Genomic DNA, 20,000 nt, shown 5'->3' with positions numbered 1-20,000 from the left:
GAAAGTGTCGCAGTCCCGTTCCGGCGGCCGCCCCGTCGGTCAGCGGCAGCTTATCGCGGATAACTTCGGGACGGAAAGTCCGATCCGGTCGGGGTGAACTGCGACTGAACGGGGTGGCGGGGCCGCACAGACCAGTAGCGGGCTTGTGTAGCTGCCTCTTGGCCCGGCCGAGGTACAGCCGTTGGCTGGAGACCGCTTTCCGACTGCTGAGCCGGTGCCGCGGGGACCCACCTTGACGCGCCGGCTGTCCGAGCAAGCCAGGGGCAAGGGGCATCCAGTGGTACCAGAAGGGAGTCGGTCCGACACCGGGAAGTCGGGTGCCCGTCGCTCCGAATCGAGCCCGGGGTTTTCGTGCGTGTAACAGGGCGGGCGTTTGGACCCGGTTGTCCGGGAGCGGGTCCGCAACGGCGGGAGATTGCCTGGGTTTGGCCGGCCGGCAGTCGAACGCCTTTCGCTCCGGACTCCCGTGTCCGATTTCGGTCAGGGAGGGCTCGTTGGAAAGCCCCGGCGCTGGCGCACACTATATTATCGGCCTGGATCCCGGCAAGTTCGGGAAAGTGTCGCAGTCCCGTAGCGGCTGCCGCCCCGTCGGTCAGCGGCAGCTTATCGGGGATAACTTCGGGACGGAAAGTCCGATCCGGTTGGGGTGAACTGCGACTGAACGGGGTGGGGGGGCCGCACAGACCAGTAGCGGGCTTGTGCAGCTGCCGCTTGGCCCGGCCGAGGTACGGCCGTTGGCTGGAGACCGCTTTCCGACTGCTGAGCCGGAGCCGCGGGGGCCCACCTTGACGCGCCGGCTGTACTAGCAAGCCAGGGGCAAGGGGCATCCAGTGGTACCGGAACGGAGTCGGTCCGACACCGGGAAGCCGGGTGCCCGTCGCTCCGAATCGAGCCCGGTGTTTTCGTGCGTGTAACAGGGCGGGCGTTTGGACCCGGTTGTCCGGGAGCGGGTCCGCAACGGCGGGAGGTTGCCTGTGTTTGGCCGGCCGGCAGTCGAACGCCTTTGGCTCCGGACTCCCGTGTCCGATTTCGGTCAGGGAGGGCTCGTTGGAAAGCCCCGGCGCTGGCGCACACTATATTATCGGCCTGGACCCCGGCAAGTTCGGGAAAGTGTCGCAGTCCCGTAGCGGCTGCCGCCCCGTCGGTCAGCGGCAGCTTATCGGGGATAACTTCGGGACGGAAAGTCCGATCCGGTTGGGGTGAACTGCTACTGAACGGGGTGGGGGGGCCGCACAGACCAGTAGCGGGCTTGTGCAGCTGCCGCTTGGCCCGGCCGAGGTACAGCCGTTGGCTGGAGACCGCTTTCCGACTGCTGAGCCGGAGCCGCGGGGGCCCACCTTGACGCGCCGGCTGTCCTAGCAAGCCAGGGGCAAGGGGCATCCAGTGGTACCGGAACGGAGTCGGTCCGACACCGGGAAGCCGGGTGCCCGTCGCTCCGAATCGAGCCCGGTGTTTTCGTGCGTGTAACAGGGCGGGCGTTTGGACCCGGTTGTCCGGGAGCGGGTCCGCAACGGCGGGAGGTTGCCTGAGTTTGGCCGGCCGGCAGTCGAACGCCTTTGGCTCCGGACTCCCGTGTCCGATTTCGGTCAGGGAGGGCTCATTGGAAAGCCCCGGCGCTGGCGCACACTATATTATCGGACTGGATCCCGGCAAGTTCGGGAAAGTGTCGGCGACCCGTACCGGCTGCCGCCCCGTCGGTCAGCGGCAGCTTATCGGGGATAACTTCGGGAAGGAAAGTCCGATCCGGTCGGGGTCAACTGCCACTGAACGGGGTGGCGGGGCCGCACAGACCAGTAGCGGGCTTGTGTAGCTGCCCCTTTCCCCGGCCGAGGTACAGCCGTTGGCTGGAGACCGCTTTCCGACTGCTGAGCCGGAGCCGCGGGGGCCCACCTTGACGCGCCGGCTGTCCTAGCAAGCCAGGGGCAAGGGGCATCCAAGGGTACCGGAACGGAGTCGGTCCGACACCGGGAAGCCGGGTGCCCGTCGCTCCGAATCGAGCCCGGTGTTTTCGTGCGTGTAACGAGGCGGGCGTTTGGACCCGGTTGTCCTGGAGCGGGTCCGCAACGGCGGGGGATTGCCTGTGTTTGGCCGGCCGGCAGTCGAACGCCTATCGCTCTGGACTCCCGTGTCCGATTTCGGTCAGGGAGGGCTCGTTGGAAAGCCCCGGCGCTGGCGCACACTATATTATCGGCCTGGACCCCGGCAAGTTCGGCAAAGTGTCGCCATCCCGCAGCGGCTGACGGGCCGCCGGTGAGCGGCAGCTTATCGGGCATAACTTCGGGAGGGAAAGTCCGATCCGGTCCGGATCAACGGCAGCCGAACGGGGTGGCGGGCCCGCACAGACCAGTGCCTGGCTTGTGTAGCTGCCCCTTTCCCCGGCCGAGGTACAGCCGTTGGCTGGAGACCACTTTCCGACCACTGAGACGGCGGGGCGGGGGGCGGCCTGCACGCGCCGGCTGCCAGAGCAAGCCAGGGGCAAGGGGCATCCAACGGTATCTGAACGGAGTCGGTCCGACACCGGGAAGCCGGGTGCCCGTCGCTCCGAATCGAGCCTGGGGTGTACGTGTGTTTAACAAGGCGGGCGTTTGGACCCGGTTGCCCGGCACCAGTCGAACGCCTGTCGCTCCCGACTCCCGTGTCCGATTTCGTTCGGGGATGGCTCGTTGGAAAGCCCCGGCGCTGGCGCACACTATATTATCGGCCTGGACCCCGGCAAGTTCGGGAAAGTGTCGCCGTCCCGCAGCGGCTGACGGGCCGTCGGTCAGCGGCAGCTTATCGGGGATAACTTCGGGAAGGAAAGTCCGATCCGGTCGGGGACAACGGCAGCTGAACGGGGTGGCGGGGCCGCACAGAGCAGTGCCTCGCTTGTGTAGCTGCCTCTTTCCGCGGCCGAGGTACAGCCGTTGGCTGGAGACCGCTTTCCGACCACTGAGACGGCGGGGCAGGGGGCGGCCTGCACGCGCCGGCTGCCAGAGCAAGCCAGGGGCAAGGGGCATCCAGCGGTTTCTGAACGGAGTCGGTCCGACACCGAGAAGCCGGGTGCCCGTCGCTCCGAAGCGAGACCGGGGTTTTTCGTGTGTAACGTGGCGGGCCTTTGGACCCGGTTGGCCGGGCGGCAGTGGAACACACACAGACACTCGCATACACTGAGAGAGACAGAGAGAAGATAGAGATACACAGAGTGAGAAAGACAAAGTCAACTCAGTAACTGAAATGTGAAAACTGACAACTGGGAAACCAAAAGTCAGAGTGGCAAATGATGAACCAAGGTGGCAAATGATTAACTGAAAACTTGTCATTCACATTTGGGACGGAATTCAGGATGGGAATGTATTCGGCCGCCTTACCGGGGCTTGGGGGTGCTGCTTTCCCGCTTGTGGAACCGAGTTGGGGTCGTCAAATGGCCTGGTGCATTGTTTGAAACACTGGTTAATGAGTTGTCAAGGTCGGAAATCATAGAACATAAGAGCAGCTCATTAACTGAAATTTCGAACATCGACAACTGGTTAACCAAAAGCCAGAGCGACAAATGATTAACCAAGGAGGCAACTCATTAACTGAATTTCGAACATCGACAACTGGTTAACCAAATGTCAGAGCGACAAATGAGTAACCAAGGAGGCAACTCAATAACTGAATTTCGAACATCGACAACTGGTTAACCAAGAGTCAGGGCGACAAATGATTAACCAAGGAGGCAACTCATTAACTGAATTTCGAACATCGACAACTGGTTAACCAAAAGACACAGGGACAAATGAGTAACCAAAGGGCCAACTCATTAACTGAAATTTCAAAGAGGCAACTCATTAACTGAAATTTTGAACATCGACAACTGGGTAACCAAAAGCCAGAGCGACAAATGATTAACCAAGGAGGCAACTCATTAACTGAATTTCGAACATCGACAACTGGTTAACCAAAAGACACAGGGACAAATGAGTAACCAAAGGGCCAACTCATTAACTGAAATTTCAAAGAGGCAACTCATTAACTGAAATTTTGAACATCGACAACTGGTTAACCAAAAGCCAGAGCGACAAATGATTAACCAAGGAGGCAACTCATTAACTGAATTTCGAACATCGACAACTGGTTAACCAAAAGACACAGGGACAAATGAGTAACCAAAGGGCCAACTCATTAACTGAAATTTCAAAGAGGCAACTCATTAACTGAAATTTTGAACATCGACAACTGGATAACCAAAAGCCAGAGCGACAAATGATTAACCAAGGAGGCAACTCATTAACTGAATTTCGAACATCGACAACTGGTTAACCAAAAGACACAGGGACAAATGAGTAACCAAAGGGCCAACTCATTAACTGAAATTTCAAAGAGGCAACTCATTAACTGAAATTTTGAACATCGACAACTGGATAACCAAAAGCCAGAGCGACAAATGATTAACCAAGGAGGCAACTCATTAACTGAATTTCGAACATCGACAACTGGTTAACCAAAAGACACAGGGACAAATGAGTAACCAAAGGGCCAACTCATTAACTGAAATTTCAAAGAGGCAACTCATTAACTGAAATTTTGAACATCGACAACTGGTTAACCAAAAGCCAGAGCGACAAATGATTAACCAAGGAGGCAACTCATAAACTGAATTTCGAACATCGACAACTGGGTAACCAAAAGACACAGGGACAAATGAGTAACCAAAGGGCCAACTCATTAACTGAAATTTCAAAGAGGCTACTCATTAACTGAAATTTGAACATCGACAACTGGTTAACCAAATGTCAGAGCGACAAATGAGTAACCAAGCAGGCAACTGATTAACTGAAAACTTGTCTTTCACATTTGGGACGGAATTCACGATGGGAATGTATTCGGCCCCCTTACCGGGCCTTGGGGTGCTGCTTTCCCGCTTGTGGAACCGAGTTGGGGTCGTCAAATGGCCTGGTGCATTGTTTGAAACACTGGTTAATGAGTTGTCAAGGTCGGAAATCATAGAACATAAGAGCAGCTCATTAACTGAAATTTTGAACATCGACAACTGGTTAACCAAAAGCCAGAGCGACAAATGATTAACCAAGGAGGCAACTCATTAACTGAATTTCGAACATCGACAACTGGTTAACCAAAAGACACAGGGACAAATGAGTCACCAAAGGGCCAACTCATTAACTGAAATTTCAAAGAGGCAACTCAATAACTGAAATTTTGAACATCGACAACTGGTTAACCAAAAGCCAGAGCGACAAATGATTAACCAAGGAGGCAACTCATTAACTGAATTTCGAACATCGACAACTGGTTAACCAAAAGACACAGGGACAAATGAGTCACCAAAGGGCCAACTCATTAACTGAAATTTCAAAGAGGCAACTCAATAACTGAAATTTTGAACATCGACAACTGGCTAACCAAAAGCCAGAGCGACAAATGATTAACCAAGGAGGCAACTCATTAACTGAATTTCGAAGATCGACAACTGGTGAACCAAATGTCAGAGCGACAAATGATTAACCAAGGAGGCAACTCATTAACTGAATTTCGAACATCGACAACTGGTTAACCAAGAGTCAGGGCGACAAATGATTAACCAAGGAGGCAACTCATTAACTGAATTTCGAACATCGACAACTGGGTAACCAAAAGACACAGGGACAAATGAGTAACCAAAGGGCCAACTCATTAACTGAAATTTCAAAGAGGCAACTCAATAACTGAAATTTTGAACATCGACAACTGGTTAACCAAATGTCAGAGCGACAAATGAGTAACCAAGCAGGCAACTGATTAACTGAAAACTTGTCATTCACATTTGGGACGGAATTCACGATGGGAATGTATTCGGCCCCCTTACCGGGCCTTGGGGTGCTGCTTTCCCGCTTGTGGAACCGAGTTGGGGTCGTCAAATGGCCTGGTGCATTGTTTGAAACACTGGTTAATGAGTTGTCAAGGTCGGAAATCATAGAACATAAGAGCAGCTCATTAACTGAAATTTTGAACATCGACAACTGGTTAACCAAAAGCCAGAGCGACAAATGATTAACCAAGGAGGCAACTCATTAACTGAATTTCGAACATCGACAACTGGTTAACCAAAAGACACAGGGACAAATGAGTCACCAAAGGGCCAACTCATTAACTGAAATTTCAAAGAGGCAACTCATTAACTGTAATTTTGAACATCGACAACTGGTTAACCAAAAGCCAGAGCGACAAATGATTAACCAAGGAGGCAACTCATTAACTGAATTTCGAACATCGACAACTGGTTAACCAAATGTCAGAGCGACAAATGATTAACCAAGGAGGCAACTCAGTAACTGAATTTCGAACATCGACAACTGGTTAACCAAGAGTCAGGGCGACAAATGATTAACCAAGGAGGCAACTCATTAACTGAATTTCGAACATCGACAACTGGGTAACCAAAAGACACAGGGACAAATGAGTAACCAAAGGGCCAACTCATTAACTGAAATTTCAAAGAGGCTACTCATTAACTGAAATTTGAACATCGACAACTGGTTAACCAAATGTCAGAGCGACAAATGAGTAACCAAGCAGGCAACTGATTAACTGAAAACTTGTCATTCACATTTGGGACGGAATTCACGATGGGAATGTATTCGGCCCCCTTACCGGGCCTTGGGGTGCTGCTTTCCCGCTTGTGGAACCGAGTTGGGGTCGTCAAATGGCCTGGTGCATTGTTTGAAACACTGGTTAATGAGTTGTCAAGGTCGGAAATCATAGAACATAAGAGCAGCTCATTAACTGAAATTTTGAACATCGACAACTGGTTAACCAAAAGCCAGAGCGACAAATGATTAACCAAGGAGGCAACTCATAAACTGAATTTCGAACATCGACAACTGGTTAACCAAAAGACACAGGGACAAATGAGTAACCAAAGGGCCAACTCATTAACTGAAATTTCAAAGAGGCAACTCATTAACTGAAATTTTGAACATCGACAACTGGTTAACCAAAAGCCAGAGCGACAAATGATTAACCAAGGAGGCAACTCAGTAACTGAATTTCGAACATCGACAACTGGCTAACCAAATGTCAGAGCGACAAATGATTAACCAAGGAAGCAACTCATTAACTGAATTTCGAACATCGACAACTGGTTAACCAAGAGTCAGAGCGACAAATGATTAACCAAGGAGGCAACTCATTAACTGAATTTCGAACATCGACAACTGGGTAACCAAAAGACACAGGGACAAATGAGTAACCAAAGGGCCAACTCATTAACTGAAATTTCAAAGAGGCTACTCATTAACTGAAATTTGAACATCGACAACTGGGTAACCAAATGTCAGAGCGACAAATGATTAACCAAGCAGGCAACTGATTAACTGAAAACTTGTCATTCACATTTGGGACGGAATTCACGATGGGAATGTATTCGGCCCCCTTACCGGGCCTTGGGGTGCTGCTTTCCCGCTTGTGGAACCGAGTTGGGGTCGTCAAATGGCCTGGTGCATTGTTTGAAACACTGGTTAATGAGTTGTCAAGGTCGGAAATCATAGAACATAAGAGCAGCTCATTAACTGAAATTTTGAACATCGACAACTGGTTAACCAAAAGCCAGAGCGACAAATGATTAACCAAGGAGGCAACTCATTAACTGAATTTCGAACATCGACAACTGGTTAACCAAAAGACACAGGGACAAATGAGTAACCAAAGGGCCAACTCATTAACTGAAATTTCAAAGAGGCAACTCATTAACTGAAATTTTGAACATCGACAACTGGTTAACCAAAAGCCAGAGCGACAAATGATTAACCAAGGAGGCAACTCATTAACTGAATTTCGAACATCGACAACTGGCTAACCAAATGTCAGAGCGACAAATGACTAACCAAGGAGGCAACTCATTAACTGAATTTCGAACATCGACAACTGGTTAACCAAGAGTCAGAGCGACAAATGATTAACCAAGGAGGCAACTCATTAACTGAATTTCGAACATCGACAACTGGGTAACCAAAAGACACAGGGACAAATGAGTAACCAAAGGGCCAACTCATTAACTGAAATTTCAAAGAGGCAACTCATTAACTGAATTTCGAACATCGACAACTGGTTAACCAAAAGTCAGAGCGACAAATGATTAACCAAGGAGGCAACTCATTAACTGAATTTCGAACATCGACAACTGGGTAACCAAATGTCAGAGCGACAAATGAGTAACCAAGCAGGCAACTGATTAACTGAAAACTTGTCATTCACATTTGGGACGGAATTCACGATGGGAATGTATTCGGCCCCCTTACCGGGCCTTGGGGTGCTGCTTTCCCGCTTGTGGAACCGAGTTGGGGTCGTCAAATGGCCTGGTGCATTGTTTGAAACACTGGTTAATGAGTTGTCAAGGTCGGAAATCATAGAACATAAGAGCAGCTCATTAACTGAAATTTCGAACATCGACAACTGGTTAACCAAAAGCCAGAGCGACAAATGATTAACCAAGGAGGCAACTCAGTAACTGAATTTCGAACATCGACAACTGGTTAACCAAAAGACACAGGGACAAATGAGTAACCAAAGGGCCAACTCATTAACTGAAATTTCAAAGAGGCAACTCATTAACTGAAATTTTGAACATCGACAACTGGTTAACCAAAAGCCAGAGCGACAAATGATTAACCAAGGAGGCAACTCATTAACTGAATTTCGAACATCGACAACTGGTTAACCAAAAGACACAGGGACAAATGAGTAACCAAAGGGCCAACTCAGTAACTGAAATTTCAAAGAGGCAACTCATTAACTGAAATTTTGAACATCGACAACTGGTTAACCAAAAGCCAGAGCGACAAATGATTAACCAAGGAGGCAACTCATTAACTGAATTTCGAACATCGACAACTGGGTAACCAAAAGACACAGGGACAAATGAGTAACCAAAGGGCCAACTCATTAACTGAAATTTCAAAGAGGCAACTCAATAACTGAAATTTTGAACATCGACAACTGGTTAACCAAAAGCCAGAGCGACAAATGATTAACCAAGGAGGCAACTCATTAACTGAATTTCGAACATCGACAACTGGGTAACCAAAAGACACAGGGACAAATGAGTAACCAAAGGGCCAACTCATTAACTGAAATTTCAAAGAGGCTACTCATTAACTGAAATTTGAACATCGACAACTGGTTAACCAAATGTCAGAGCGACAAATGAGTAACCAAGCAGGCAACTGATTAACTGAAAACTTGTCATTCACATTTGGGACGGAATTCACGATGGGAATGTATTCGGCCCCCTTACCGGGCCTTGGGGTGCTGCTTTCCCGCTTGTGGAACCGAGTTGGGGTCGTCAAATGGCCTGGTGCATTGTTTGAAACACTGGTTAATGAGTTGTCAAGGTAGGAAATCATAGAACATAAGAGCAGCTCATTAACTGAAATTTTGAACATCGACAACTGGTTAACCAAAAGCCAGAGCGACAAATGATTAACCAAGGAGGCAACTCATTAACTGAATTTCGAACATCGACAACTGGTTAACCAAAAGACACAGGGACAAATGAGTCACCAAAGGGCCAACTCATTAACTGAAATTTCAAAGAGGCAACTCATTAACTGAAATTTTGAACATCGACAACTGGTTAACCAAAAGCCAGAGCGACAAATGATTAACCAAGGAGGCAACTCATTAACTGAATTTCGAACATCGACAACTGGTTAACCAAATGTCAGAGCGACAAATGATTAACCAAGGAGGCAACTCATTAACTGAATTTCGAACATCGACAACTGGTTAACCAAGAGTCAGGGCGACAAATGATTAACCAAGGAGGCAACTCATTAACTGAATTTCGAACATCGACAACTGGGTAACCAAAAGACACAGGGACAAATGAGTAACCAAAGGGCCAACTCATTAACTGAAATTTCAAAGAGGCAACTCATTAACTGAAATTTTGAACATCGACAACTGGTTAACCAAATGTCAGAGCGACAAATGAGTAACCAAGCAGGCAACTGATTAACTGAAAACTTGTCATTCACATTTGGGACGGAATTCACGATGGGAATGTATTCGGCCCCCTTACCGGGCCTTGGGGTGCTGCTTTCCCGCTTGTGGAACCGAGTTGGGGTCGTCAAATGGCCTGGTGCATTGTTTGAAACACTGGTTAATGAGTTGTCAAGGTCGGAAATCATAGAACATAAGAGCAGCTCATTAACTGAAATTTCGAACATCGACAACTGGATAACCAAAAGCCAGAGCGACAAATGATTAACCAAGGAGGCAACTCAGTAACTGAATTTCGAACATCGACAACTGGTTAACCAAAAGACACAGGGACAAATGAGTAACCAAAGGGCCAACTCATTAACTGAAATTTCAAAGAGGCAACTCATTAACTGAAATTTTGAACATCGACAACTGGTTAACCAAAAGCCAGAGCGACAAATGATTAACCAAGGAGGCAACTCATTAACTGAATTTCGAACATCGACAACTGGTTAACCAAAAGACACAGGGACAAATGAGTAACCAAAGGGCCAACTCAGTAACTGAAATTTCAAAGAGGCAACTCATTAACTGAAATTTTGAACATCGACAACTGGTTAACCAAAAGCCAGAGCGACAAATGATTAACCAAGGAGGCAACTCATTAACTGAATTTCGAACATCGACAACTGGGTAACCAAAAGACACAGGGACAAATGAGTAACCAAAGGGCCAACTCATTAACTGAAATTTCAAAGAGGCAACTCATTAACTGAAATTTTGAACATCGACAACTGGTTAACCAAATGTCAGAGCGACAAATGAGTAACCAAGCAGGCAACTGATTAACTGAAAACTTGTCATTCACATTTGGGACGGAATTCACGATGGGAATGTATTCGGCCCCCTTACCGGGCCTTGGGGTGCTGCTTTCCCGCTTGTGGAACCGAGTTGGGGTCGTCAAATGGCCTGGTGCATTGTTTGAAACACTGGTTAATGAGTTGTCAAGGTCGGAAATCATAGAACATAAGAGCAGCTCATTAACTGAAATTTTGAACATCGACATCTGGTTAACCAAAAGCCAGAGCGACAAATGAATAACCAAGGAGGCAACTCATTAACTGAATTTCGAACATCGACAACTGGTTAACCAAAAGACACAGGGACAAATGAGTCACCAAAGGGCCAACTCATTAACTGAAATTTCAAAGAGGCAACTCATTAACTGAAATTTTGAACATCGACAACTGGTTAACCAAAAGCCAGAGCGACAAATGATTAACCAAGGAGGCAACTCATTAACTGAATTTCGAACATCGACAACTGGCTAACCAAATGTCAGAGCGACAAATGACTAACCAAGGAGGCAACTCATTAACTGAATTTCGAACATCGACAACTGGTTAACCAAGAGTCAGAGCGACAAATGATTAACCAAGGAGGCAACTCATTAACTGAATTTCGAACATCGACAACTGGGTAACCAAAAGACACAGGGACAAATGAGTAACCAAAGGGCCAACTCATTAACTGAAATTTCAAAGAGGCAACTCATTAACTGAATTTCGAACATCGACAACTGGTTAACCAAAAGTCAGAGCGACAAATGATTAACCAAGGAGGCAACTCATTAACTGAATTTCGAACATCGACAACTGGGTAACCAAATGTCAGAGCGACAAATGAGTAACCAAGCAGGCAACTGATTAACTGAAAACTTGTCATTCACATTTGGGACGGAATTCACGATGGGAATGTATTCGGCCCCCTTACCGGGCCTTGGGGTGCTGCTTTCCCGCTTGTGGAACCGAGTTGGGGTCGTCAAATGGCCTGGTGCATTGTTTGAAACACTGGTTAATGAGTTGTCAAGGTCGGAAATCATAGAACATAAGAGCAGCTCATTAACTGAAATTTCGAACATCGACAACTGGTTAACCAAAAGCCAGAGCGACAAATGATTAACCAAGGAGGCAACTCAGTAACTGAATTTCGAACATCGACAACTGGTTAACCAAAAGACACAGGGACAAATGAGTAACCAAAGGGCCAACTCATTAACTGAAATTTCAAAGAGGCAACTCATTAACTGAAATTTTGAACATCGACAACTGGTTAACCAAAAGCCAGAGCGACAAATGATTAACCAAGGAGGCAACTCATTAACTGAATTTCGAACATCGACAACTGGTTAACCAAAAGACACAGGGACAAATGAGTAACCAAAGGGCCAACTCAGTAACTGAAATTTCAAAGAGGCAACTCATTAACTGAAATTTTGAACATCGACAACTGGTTAACCAAAAGCCAGAGCGACAAATGATTAACCAAGGAGGCAACTCATTAACTGAATTTCGAACATCGACAACTGGGTAACCAAAAGACACAGGGACAAATGAGTAACCAAAGGGCCAACTCATTAACTGAAATTTCAAAGAGGCAACTCAATAACTGAAATTTTGAACATCGACAACTGGTTAACCAAAAGCCAGAGCGACAAATGATTAACCAAGGAGGCAACTCATTAACTGAATTTCGAACATCGACAACTGGTTAACCAAATGTCAGAGCGACAAATGATTAACCAAGGAGGCAACTCATTAACTGAATTTCGAACATCGACAACTGGTTAACCAAGAGTCAGGGCGACAAATGATTAACCAAGGAGGCAACTCATTAACTGAATTTCGAACATCGACAACTGGGTAACCAAAAGACACAGGGACAAATGAGTAACCAAAGGGCCAACTCATTAACTGAAATTTCAAAGAGGCAACTCATTAACTGAAATTTTGAACATCGACAACTGGTTAACCAAATGTCAGAGCGACAAATGAGTAACCAAGCAGGCAACTGATTAACTGAAAACTTGTCATTCACATTTGGGACGGAATTCACGATGGGAATGTATTCGGCCCCCTTACCGGGCCTTGGGGTGCTGCTTTCCCGCTTGTGGAACCGAGTTGGGGTCGTCAAATGGCCTGGTGCATTGTTTGAAACACTGGTTAATGAGTTGTCAAGGTCGGAAATCATAGAACATAAGAGCAGCTCATTAACTGAAATTTCGAACATCGACAACTGGATAACCAAAAGCCAGAGCGACAAATGATTAACCAAGGAGGCAACTCAGTAACTGAATTTCGAACATCGACAACTGGTTAACCAAAAGACACAGGGACAAATGAGTAACCAAAGGGCCAACTCATTAACTGAAATTTCAAAGAGGCAACTCATTAACTGAAATTTTGAACATCGACAACTGGTTAACCAAAAGCCAGAGCGACAAATGATTAACCAAGGAGGCAACTCATTAACTGAATTTCGAACATCGACAACTGGTTAACCAAAAGACACAGGGACAAATGAGTAACCAAAGGGCCAACTCAGTAACTGAAATTTCAAAGAGGCAACTCATTAACTGAAATTTTGAACATCGACAACTGGTTAACCAAAAGCCAGAGCGACAAATGATTAACCAAGGAGGCAACTCATTAACTGAATTTCGAACATCGACAACTGGGTAACCAAAAGACACAGGGACAAATGAGTAACCAAAGGGCCAACTCATTAACTGAAATTTCAAAGAGGCAACTCATTAACTGAAATTTTGAACATCGACAACTGGTTAACCAAATGTCAGAGCGACAAATGAGTAACCAAGCAGGCAACTGATTAACTGAAAACTTGTCATTCACATTTGGGACGGAATTCACGATGGGAATGTATTCGGCCCCCTTACCGGGCCTTGGGGTGCTGCTTTCCCGCTTGTGGAACCGAGTTGGGGTCGTCAAATGGCCTGGTGCATTGTTTGAAACACTGGTTAATGAGTTGTCAAGGTCGGAAATCATAGAACATAAGAGCAGCTCATTAACTGAAATTTTGAACATCGACAACTGGTTAACCAAAAGCCAGAGCGACAAATGAATAACCAAGGAGGCAACTCATTAACTGAATTTCGAACATCGACAACTGGTTAACCAAAAGACACAGGGACAAATGAGTAACCAAAGGGCCAACTCATTAACTGAAATTTCAAAGAGGCAACTCATTAACTGAAATTTTGAACATCGACAACTGGTTAACCAAAAGCCAGAGCGACAAATGATTAACCAAGGAGGCAACTCATTAACTGAATTTCGAACATCGACAACTGGGTAACCAAGAGTCAGAGCGACAAATGATTAACCAAGGAGGCAACTCATTAACTGAATTTCGAACATCGACAACTGGTTAACCAAAAGACACAGGGACAAATGAGTAACCAAAGGGCCAACTCATTAACTGAAATTTCAAAGAGGCAACTCATTAACTGAAATTTTGAACATCGACAACTGGTTAACCAAAAGCCAGAGCGACAAATGATTAACCAAGGAGGCAACTCATTAACTGAATTTCGAACATCGACAACTGGTTAACCAAAAGACACAGGGACAAATGAGTAACCAAAGGGCCAACTCAGTAACTGAAATTTCAAAGAGGCAACTCATTAACTGAAATTTTGAACATCGACAACTGGTAAACCAAAAGCCAGAGCGACAAATGATTAACCAAGGAGGCAACTCATTAACTGAATTTCGAACATCGACAACTGGGTAACCAAAAGACACAGGGACAAATGAGTAACCAAAGGGCCAACTCATTAACTGAAATTTCAAAGAGGCAACTCATTAACTGAAATTTTGAACATCGACAACTGGATAACCAAATGTCAGAGCGACAAATGATTAACCAAGCAGGCAACTGATTAACTGAAAACTTGTCATTCACATTTGGGACGGAATTCACGATGGGAATGTATTCGGCCCCCTTACCGGGCCTTGGGGTGCTGCTTTCCCGCTTGTGGAACCGAGTTGGGGTCGTCAAATGGCCTGGTGCATTGTTTGAAACACTGGTTAATGAGTTGTCAAGGTCGGAAATCATAGAACATAAGAGCAGCTCATTAACTGAAATTTTGAACATCGACAACTGGTTAACCAAAAGCCAGAGCGACAAATGATTAACCAAGGAGGCAACTCATTAACTGAATTTCGAACATCGACAACTGGCTAACCAAAAGACACAGGGACAAATGAGTAACCAAAGGGCCAACTCATTAACTGAAATTTCAAAGAGGCAACTCATTAACTGAAATTTTGAACATCGACAACTGGTTAACCAAAAGCCAGAGCGACAAATGATTAACCAAGGAGGCAACTCATTAACTGAATTTCGAACATCGACAACTGGTTAACCAAATGTCAGAGCGACAAATGATTAACCAAGGAGGCAACTCATTAACTGAATTTCGAACATCGACAACTGGATAACCAAGAGTCAGAGCGACAAATGATTAACCAAGGAGGCAACTCATTAACTGAATTTCGAACATCGACAACTGGGTAACCAAAAGACACAGGGACAAATGAGTAACCAAAGGGCCAACTCATTAACTGAAATTTCAAAGAGGCTACTCATTAACTGAAATTTGAACATCGACAACTGGTTAACCAAATGTCAGAGCGACAAATGAGTAACCAAGCAGGCAACTGATTAACTGAAAACTTGTCATTCACATTTGGGACGGAATACACGATGGGAATGTATTCGGCCCCCTTACCGGGCCTTGGGGTGCTGCTTTCCCGCTTGTGGAACCGAGTTGGGGTCGTCAAATGGCCTGGTGCATTGTTTGAAACACTGGTTAATGAGTTGTCAAGGTAGGAAATCATAGAACATAAGAGCAGCTCATTAACTGAAATTTTGAACATCGACAACTGGTTAACCAAGAGTCAGAGCGACAAATGATTAACCAAGGAGGCAACTCATTAACTGAATTTCGAACATCGACAACTGGATAACCAAAAGACACAGGGACAAATGAGTAACCAAAGGGCCAACTCATTAACTGAAATTTCAAAGAGGCAACTCATTAACTGTAATTTTGAACATCGACAACTGGTTAACCAAAAGCCAGAGCGACAAATGAGTAACCAAGGAGGCAACTCATTAACTGAATTTCGAACATCGACAACTGGTTAACCAAAAGACACAGGGACAAATGAGTAACCAAAGGGCCAACTCATTAACTGAAATTTCAAAGAGGCAACTCATTAACTGAATTTCGAACATCGACAACTGGGTAACCAAATGTCAGAGCGACAAATGATTAACCAAGCAGGCAACTGATTAACTGAAATTTTAAAATTGACAACTGGATAACCAAAAGTGGGAACTCATGCTTCGGACGGGCTTACATACGGCAGGCTGACGCCCGGCAGAGGCCCGGGCTTCGCCTCCCTTGCGTAAGCGACCGTCTCCGAATCGATTAAAGGCGTAAAATCGGAGTTCAGAGCGGGAAAATTTTTTCCCGAAAACGGCCGGAAAAAAAAAATGTCTCCTTTTCCGCCGAGCAGGGTGGCATTCGAACGGGCACGGGAAGCCGCGTCTAACGGTGTAAAAACGGCTTGGCTCCGACGCGGGAGTGCGGAGATATGGCCGTTCAAAATTGTACTGGAAGTCCGGAAGGAGAAAAATTTGACTGCCTGTAGCCGAAAAAAGTTCCAGCGGTCGGTCACAAAAGTCAAATCCGTCCCGCTGATTTGACACTTGTCATTTCTGGCAGGGGGGATTGGCGGGGTACCTGGAGAATGGTAGGAGGTGGTTTTTCGAGACTTTGTCTGTTTTCCAGATTACTGTCTAGGGCCTCCAGGTCTGCAGAGACCGACCCGGGCTGCCGTCCAACCGACTTTTAACCCTTTTTGGGTGGAAATTTATTTCCATTTTTAACCAATTTTCGGGTTTTTGGTCGGGCTTAAAAACGGCAGCCTGACGCCCGGCAGAGGCCGGGGCTTCGGCTCCCTTGCGTAAGGGACCGTATACGAAACGATTAAAGCCGAAAAATCCGAGTTCAGAGCGGGAATTTTTTTTCCCGAAATCGGCCGAAAAATAAAAAAATTCTCCTTTTCCGCCGAGCAGGGCGGCATTCGAACGGGCACGGGAAGCCGCGTCTAACGGTGTAAAAACGGCTTGGCTCCGACGCGGGAGTGCGGAGATATGGCCGTTCAAAGTTGTACTGGAAGTCCGGAAGGAGAAAAATTTGACTGCCTGTAGCCGAAAAAAGTTCCAGCGGTCGGTCACAAAAGTCAAATCCGTCCCGCTGATTTGACACTTGTCATTTCTGGCAGGGGGGATTGGCGGGGTACCTGGAGAATGGTAGGAGGTGGTTTTTCGAGACTTTGTCTGTTTTCCAGATTACTGTCTAGGGCCTCCAGGTCTGCAGAGACCGACCCGGGCTGCCGTCCAACCGACTTTTAACCCTTTTTGGGTGGAAATTTATTTCCATTTTTAACCAATTTTCGGGTTTTTGGTCGGGCTTAAAAACGGCAGCCTGACGCCCGGCAGAGGCCGGGGCTTCGGCTCCCTTGCGTAAGGGACCGTATACGAAACGATTAAAGCCGAAAAATCCGAGTTCAGAGCGGGAATTTTTTTTCCCGAAATCGGCCGAAAAATAAAAAAATTCTCCTTTTCCGCCGAGCAGGGCGGCATTCGAACGGGCACGGGAAGCCGCGTCTAACGGTGTAAAAACGGCTTGGCTCCGACGCGGGAGTGCGGAGATATGGCCGTTCAAAGTTGTACTGGAAGTCCGGAAGGAGAAAAATTTGACTGCCTGTAGCCGAAAAAAGTTCCAGCGGTCGGTCACAAAAGTCAAATCCGTCCCGCTGATTTGACACTTGTCATTTCTGGCAGGGGGGATTGGCGGGGTACCTGGAGAATGGTAGGAGGTGGTTTCTCGAGACTTTGTCTGTTTTCCAGATTACTGTCTAGGGCCTCCAGGTCTGCAGAGACCGACCAGGGCTGCCGTCCAACCGACTTTTAACCCTTTTTGGGTGGAAATTTATTTCCATTTTTAACCAATTTTCGGGTTTTTGGTCGGGCTTAAAAAACGGCAGCCTGACGCCTGGCAGAGGCCGGGGCTTCGGCTCCCCTTGCGTAAGGGACCGTATTCGACCCGATTAAGCCCCGAAAATGGATCCAAATGTCGGCCGACCAAGTAAGCTTGCTGGGGAGAGAGACTAAGTGCCGGGCTGGGCACCTCATTAACCAGTGAAAAGTTTTGGCTGCTGGAGAGACTAAGTCCCAGCCTGGGCACATCATTAACCATAAATGAAAAAGGCGAGGCCGAGTCTGGTGCATGGCTAACTGATTAACCAAATTGGCAAGGCCCGGGCTGAAAGTGAATGAGCGACCCGTGGCCAGGGGGCTGGAATGCGGGAGAGAATCCAACCCCCAAAATATGGAAGTCCGATGAGAAAATATTCGGCCGCCTTTTGCGGGCCTCGGGTGTTGCTTCCCGGCCTGGGAAAGTGAGTTGCTCCCGCCGAATTGACATGTGCATTTAACGATTTCGAGACATGATTAACCAAAACGCGGAAGTCCGATGAGAAAATATTAGGGCCCTTCAAGCGGGCCTCCGGTGATGCTTTCCGGCTTGGGAAAGTGAATTGCTCCCGCCGAATTGACATGTGCATTTAACGATTTCGAGACATGATTAACCAAAACGCGGAAGTCCGATGAGAAAATATTCGGCCGCCTTTTGCGGGCCTCGGGTGTTGCTTCCCGGCCTGGGAAAGTGATTTGCTACCGCCAAATTGACATGTGTCATTTCTGGCAAGTGTCTCAGGACATAGTTAATGAGTTGCAGTTTGGGAAATCATTAACCTCGTCGGAAGTCCCGATGAAGAAAAAAAAAAGTGCCATTTGCGGGGATTTGGGTGCTCCTGGTCGGATAGAGGTGGCCGTTTGACCCGCTGATTTGACACTTGTCATTTCTGGCAGGGGGGGTTGGCGGGGTGCCCGGAGATTTTCGGGAACACGATTTTCAGAACAAAATTCACTCAGCGGGAGCACTTTGAAAATGCCCGAAAAGTGTTACTTTGCTAAAAGGCTCATTTTATCAATATAGAGACCTTTCAAAGAGTATTGGAAAGTCATATTAAAGTGGTTTTGTGGCTTTTATGACTTAATGACAAAAAACTCTAAGTGTGAATCTGAAATCGTAGACAGACAGCAGAAACATATAAATAATTCCAGCGTCTAAGTTTCATTTGCTGTCTGTCACACAGGTGCCTCTGAACCGGTCAGGGCCTGTGACCCCACTGAGCTTGTGTTTTGTGGCTTATGCACACGCAGTGTTTGCACCAAGTTCCCCTGTGTTGTGCGCTCAGTGGGCCCGTCCAAGACAGCAGAAACAAGATGTACATGCCAGCGTCTTTAAAGTTTCATTTGTTGTCTTGTCACACAGGTGCCTCTGAACCGGTCAGGGCCTGTGACCCCACTGAGTTGTTTACTGGGGCTAATGCACAAGCAGTGTTTTGTCAGAGAGTTCCACTGTGTTGTGCGCTCAGTGGGTCCGTCTAAAATGACAAGACAGCAGAAACATTCCAGCGAGTTTCATTTGTTGTCTTGTCACACAGGTGCCTCTGAACGGGTCAGGGCCTGTGACCCCCGCTGAGTTGTTTACTGGGGCTAACGCACAAGCAGTGTTTGTCAGAGAGTTCCACTGTGTTGTGCGCTCAGTGGGTCCGTCTAAAATGACAAGACAGCAGAAACATTCCAGCGAGTTCCATTTGTTGTCTTGTCACACAGGTGCCTCTGAGCGGGTCAGGGCCTGTGACCCCATTGAGCTTTGTGAGCAACGTATGCACACGCAGTGTTTGCAACGAGATTCCCTGTGTTGTGCGCTCAGTGGGCCCGTACGACCGATTTGGTGACTCGCGTCCGTAGTGGGAGTCCCCGGGCCGGCCCAGTATAGAGAGAGGCTGGTGTTCAGGCTATTTCGGGGTTTCCTCTCGTTTCTGTCGCTGGTGACAAGACGGGCATGCACACGGCGAGTCAGAGAGAGAGGGTGTCGGCGCAGCTCCCGGTGTTTTCTTCCTTGGCCGCGCCCTTCTCTTTGTCCTTGAAACTCTTTCGCGTGAGTCCGAGACGTCCTGTGATTCTCAGTGGTCCTATTCAAGCAGCGGAGCGGGTGTCTGCCTCTTGTGCACGAAATCTTGTGTGCTCAGTGCGTCCCGTTCTGCTAGCTGAAC

The sequence above is a fragment of the Somniosus microcephalus genome, unplaced genomic scaffold (genome assembly GCF_052327205.1).
Source record: "Somniosus microcephalus isolate GS21.2 unplaced genomic scaffold, FLI_Smic_1.0 scaffold1264, whole genome shotgun sequence".
NCBI lineage: Eukaryota > Metazoa > Chordata > Chondrichthyes > Squaliformes > Somniosidae > Somniosus > Somniosus microcephalus.
This window is presented reverse-complemented; position numbering follows the sequence as displayed.